The sequence below is a fragment of the Ovis aries genome, chromosome 11 (genome assembly GCF_016772045.2).
Source record: "Ovis aries strain OAR_USU_Benz2616 breed Rambouillet chromosome 11, ARS-UI_Ramb_v3.0, whole genome shotgun sequence".
Lineage (NCBI taxonomy): Eukaryota > Metazoa > Chordata > Mammalia > Artiodactyla > Bovidae > Ovis > Ovis aries.
Genome location: NC_056064.1, coordinates 60,770,109 through 60,776,041, shown reverse-complemented (window position 1 = coordinate 60,776,041; position 5,933 = coordinate 60,770,109). Strand labels below are relative to the sequence as shown.

Below are 5,933 nucleotides of genomic sequence, written 5' to 3'. Positions count from 1 at the left end.
TTGCCCTTACACCAAATCCCAGGATTCATGGGGATCGTGTGCCATTCTTTCTCTGGCGTCCTAGCCCTTGATTCCGGGGGGTCTGGACTTGCTTGGAATGTTGACATTGTGATGTTGCCAGTGGAATTCCTAAGCCGTTTGGAACTGGAGTCCTGAAGAAGAGATTTTAGCTCTGCTGACCTCGGCGCGGCTTTTCCCTCCCGTGTGCACTCAAGCACTTGATGGTGGGGAAGTGTTTTACTCAGACTGAGGGATGAGCAGGAAGCAAAATACATCCCCTGCTCTGGTGTGTGTGGCTGTGACTGGGACGCATTGGCTGTTCTGAACGATGCCTTATTCCCGTGTTTTTGTTGACTTGGAACTGAAAAGAGACGTGATCAGATCTGCTCAGGTCACACGCAGCTCTTTGCGACCCCTCGGACTATTGCCTGCCTGGCTCCTCTGTCCATAGGATTCTCCAGGCAAGAACGCTGCAGTGGGCTGCCATTCCCTTCTCCGGGGGCTCTTCCCAGACCAGGGATTGAACCCAAGTCTCCTGCATTGGTAGGTGAGTTCTCTCCCACTGAGCCTCCCGGGGAGCCCGTCCCCTCGTAGTGGAGATGCCTGTTTCAACAGGACTGCCTAGCAGGCTCACGTAGATGGGTGCTGTCGTCGGGGACCCGTGCTGGCATCTTGAGATGCCATCTGTCTGTCTCTCATATTCCCAGGGGTGTCCCTCCACTGTCCACAGTTTGCAGATCCTTCCGAAAGAGCCTGGATGGAGGCAGCCTTGGAACCACACAGGAAAGGACTGACTTTTCCATGTGCTGGAAGCGACTGTTCTTACTTGAGCCCTGTCGAGTCAAGTGCAGGAAGTGTTAGCATCAGTTGCTCAGTCCCGTCTGACTCTCTGCAATCCACATGGACTGTAGCCGGCTGGGCTCCTCTGTCCGTGAAATTCTCCAGGCAAGAATACTAGAGCGGATTGCCGTTTCCTTCTTCAGGGGATCTTCCCGACCCAGCGATCAAACCTGGGTCTCCTGCATTGCAGGCGGATTCTGTATCATCTGAATAAAAATCTAGACACAGAATCTATGGACAAATGAGTGAAATGAATAAGCTATTAAAAAATAAGCCATTTCATTAAGACTTTATGGTTTTCCCCACTAAAAACCAGACTTTCTCTTTTGTTCCTGAGGCCTGCTCTGTTAGCTTACTAGTGACTGCTGCTGCTGCTGCTAAGTCGCTTCAGTCGTGTCTGACTCTGTGCGACCCCATAGACGGCAGCCCACCAGGCTCCCCCATCCCTGGGATTCTCCAGGCAAGAACACTAGAGTGGGTTGCCATTTCCTTCTCCAATGCATGAAAGTAAAACGTGAAAGTGAAGTCGCTCAGTGGTGTCCGACTCTTGGCGACCCCATGGACTGCAGCCCACCAGGCTCCTTCATCCATGGGATTTTCCAGGCAAGAGCACTGGAGTGGAGTGCCATCACCTTTTCCATTACTAGTGACATCAGATGGTAAAGCATCCTGAATAAAATGGGAAAAATCAGGCCAGGACAAAGCAACTTGACGCTGTTTCTTTTTTCTAATTTAAGCTTTTTATTTTCTGCTGGGGTGCAGTTGATACACAGTGTTCTGACAGTTTCAGGTGGACAGCGGAGGGACTCAGCCACACACACGTATCCCTTCTTCCCCAAACTCCCCTCCCGTCCAGGCTGAGCCTGGCATTATTTCTAATTTCTAGCATGATTTCCTCTTTGGCCCATACACACAAGATGTGGTACCTTTTTAAATTTCTAAATATACAAGAGTACTTTGACTATTTTTAAAATTGAGTCCTTATTTTATCATACTATGGTCAGAGAATATAGTATATATGTCTTACCAGTTCTTTGGTACCTGTTGAGATGTCCTTTATGGCCTAGTGAGTGCTCAATTTTTAGAAATATGTCTCAAAGTCTTGATAAGAATCCAGATTAAAAGAGTTGAGATACATTTCTGAATGTGTGAATTTCATACAGTGTCTTAATCAGGCTGTTCCAATATCCAACATCATTGTTATTTTTTGATCACTTGATAAGTTTGTAACAGACGGATGTTAAAATCACACTTTTAAGAAATTCTATGTCATAATTCTATTGGCTTTTAATCTCTCTGAAATGACTGCTTTTGTGAGCCAATCAAATGTTGTAAATTGCACAGGGTTCAACTATTTTGACGCTATGTTGCCGATGCTGGTTATCTGTGGAGTCAGAATCAGAGAGCCTTAGGGAAGAAAACATCCCATCAAGAACCCAAGCATTTCAGAGAGAGCAAAATCAGGATGTGTCCTTCTGATACGTGGAGGCTCAAGCAGTGAAACAATTCTTTTATGGAATAAACATTTATTGGGAACCAGGATTTTACTTGGACTGAGGGATGAGGAGGAAGCAAAATATATCCCCTGCTCCAGTTACAATTTTGTAGATGGAGAAAAGCTGAGGTTACCTTCATCTTCTGTTTTAAAAAAGATAAAAGAGGAAATGAGAGAGAGACTTAGAGTAAAACAGGAAATCTTTTCTTTTATTAAAAAATGCCTATTTGTATAAAGGCTGAGTACCAAAGAATTGATGCTTTTAAATTGTAGTGGTGCTGGAGAAGACTCTTGAGAGTCTCTTGGACTGTGAGGAGATAAAACCAGTCCATCCTAAAGAAAATCAACCCTGAATATTCATTGAAAGGATTGATGCTGAAGCTGAAGTTCCAATACTGTGGCCACCTGATGTGAAGAGGTGACTCGTTGGAAAAGACCGTGATGCTGGGAAAGATTGAAGGCAGGAGGAGAAGGGGGTGACAGAGGATGAGATGGTTGGATGGCATCACCAACTCGATGGACATGAGTTTGAGCAAGCTCCGGGAGTTGGTGATGGACAGGGAAGCCTGGTGTGCTGCAGTCCATGGGGCCACAAAGAGTCGGACACAACTTATCAGCTGAGCAAAAACCTTAGATGATCAACCATTTCATGCAATGTTATTACTCTTTATTCATTAGAACAGATTCCCAAGGCATTACTATTTGAAAAACCTGTGATCTCTAACTGAAATTGCGTCACACACACGGAAGAAGAGTCCTAACAATGTCTTGGAGGAGGTAACACTTCACAGGCTTCACCAGGTGCCTAGATGATTCTATTCATTCGTTTATTATTCAACAAAATGTACCGCATTCCAACCCTGCTCCAGGCCTTGTGCCTTATGGTCTGAAGTCAGGGACTTGCATCATGTAATGGGACACGTGAAAGGAATGGCTTTTCTTGAATTTCTTCTTTAAAAGTCTCTGTGTAGTTTCCATGGAAACCATAGAAACTTTAAATGCAAACATATGAGGACAGAAGCATGGCTTAGATGATTTTTCCAGACACAAGAGACAGACTTCCCTTCGCTGTTTAAGTCTAATGTGGAAACATCCGTGTGCTAGCTCCAGAACTAGGCCTCCGTAGACCTTGTGTGTGTGTGTGAGACCCTCAGTCATGTCTGACTCTTTGAGACCCCATGGACTGTAGCCCGCCAGGCTCCGCTGTTCTTGGGATTTCTCAGGCAAGAAGACTGGAGTGGGCTGCCATTTCCTTCTCCAGGGGATCTTCCTGACCCAGGGACTGAAACCGGGTCTTCTGCATTCCAGGCAGATTCTTACCATCTGAGCCACAGGGAAGCTACAAATCTGATAGCCTTGAACTAAACATGAATTTTGTACGATATTCTTAGTGAATTTTATTGGTAAACACGGGAGGAAGCCGTGGAGCCGAGGATGTGTTTATTTTACTGAGAAAAGGCTTTGTGGCAGTGGGGGGAGCGATTTTGGCGGCACATTCTTTTTTTTTGTTAGTGGTCATGCCCAAATGATTCTTCTTGTAAAAAGTGTATCGTGAAATCTCCAACACGGCCTTCAAGAGGAAACAGAGTTCAAATAAAGTAATGATGGTTTTCCTGGATCTTCCTGAAAGGGGAAGCCTGTCATTGATAACATTGAGGCACCCTCACCTGAGAACCAGAGAAGCCAGCAATTTTGGGGGAAAATTGGAGCATCCAGGACTCCAGTGAATATCCTGGTGCTGATGGGATTCAGAAGGATCCAAGGCGACCTGAGTAATCGGCACTTTTTTTCTGAGTGATCCTGTCTAGAAGGGGGAAGAGAATACATGTTCAGTGGGTTAGTCATCACACATACACACACACACACACACACCCACCCACACCCACACACACCCACCCACCCCTATATGGACCACGTCCATCTATATTTGATCAAACACATTATCTACACATGACTATTCTGATTTTACATCATATATTGTACTAATTGAATGCTGCTGAATTCCAGAGCCATTATTTTCTCCACTATAAATTGATGTTCCGGGAACCAATCAACTGAAACCTTTAAAAAAATCAAACAGTGTGAACTTGAGCAAATTCTTTAAAGTCTCTGGGCTTCATCTGACCATTTTTAAAAGTGGAATCCTAGCAACCTCACTGCCTGTCTTCAGAGGTTGCTGAAAAATCCAATGAAGTAATCAAGTAAAGGTGCTCCATAAGCTATACATAGAGATATACAATAATCGTATTGTAAATGTCCTTTATAAACATAAGAACCCGATGTCTTAATTTTATGATTGAGGACACTAAAGGAAATTATTGCAACGTGACCGATGAGTTAAGCAAGATCAAAAAGAATGAAAAAAATGTATTATTGAAGTTTAAGAAGAAAATTAACAATGACTTTGAAACAGTGCAGTGTTGTTGATTGCTTAGGTTGAATGCTGAGTACAGGGGATCCTCATTACTTTTGTGTGTTTGAAATTTCTCATGTCAACAGAAGTATGAAAAATAGTTGACTGTTAACACTTGAGTAGGACGGTACTTAAGGACAAGGATTCAGAAGCTAGAGCACCAGAGTTTGCCTCCTGCTTCTGCCAGTTCAGTCCACCAGCTGTGTGCCCTTCAGCCTCTTACTTGGCCCCTCTGCGCTGTGGTGGCCTCTCTAAGATGAGGGTAATCATAGCACCGACGTCATAGGCTTGTTTGGAGGACTAGATAGGTTCATATTTGATAAGCACTTAGTAAATTATGTGTTTGATAAAAGAAAAATCTTGGGGCCTCTGAATAGCTACTATTATTTACAAAGAACACCTGACTCGAAAAGGTCAAACAGCCTAGCGTCACAGAGTGAGTAAGTGGCTTTGCCTGGCTTTGATTCTGGGTCAGGCTGCTCTGAAAGCTTGGCTCTAAGGGCCAGGCGCTCTCCCATGGGGGTAGCTACTGTAATCCAGCCAAGTCCTGATTCGGCAAGTGATACCACGCTGACTTAGTATTAAAGGCTCTGGTAGGGCTGGGGCTCTGCGAGGCGGGTCTGTTTGCTGGAGGCCCAATGAGCGAGTACTGAGTAGGGGTGTTGGGGGATACTCCCTGGGGACCCCCAGGCCTTTCTGGAAGTGCCTTGGAGGAGATCAGAATTCCCTGGGGGCGAAGGTGGGGCCAGAGAATCACTTGGTGGACTGCACCTGGCCCTCTTCCTCCAGGTGCGTGCGTGCATCTTAAGTCACTCAGTCGTGTCCGACTCTGTGTGACCCCACGGACTGTGGCCCACCAGGCTCCTCTGTCCGTGGGGTTCTCCAGGCGAGGATACTGGAGTGGGCTGCCATTTCTTCCTCAAGAGGAGCTTCCCGACCCAAGGGTGGAACCCGTGTCTCTTGTGTCTCCTGCATTGGCAGGCGGGTCCTTTCCCACTGGCGCCCCTTGGGAAGCCCCTTACTCCAGGTAGATGGTGTGAAAGCTGCTATGGGTGTTCCAGGCACCTTTCTGGGAGCTTTACGCCTATCGGCACCTTCTGAGAGTTGGTGTTAAGCTGGGTTCTCTTGGACCACCCACAGCAGCTCTGCAAGCTTGAATCCTCCTTATGGTGCACGTTGGTCCTG

General features: G+C 46.0%; 1 long non-coding RNA gene across 1 annotated transcript in view; it reads left to right on the top strand.

Moving 5' to 3' along the window:
- LOC105610550 (uncharacterized) overlaps positions 1-5,933 on the top strand; it is a 47,371-nt gene that overhangs the window by 10,263 nt on the left and 31,175 nt on the right. The window lies entirely within an intron of this gene.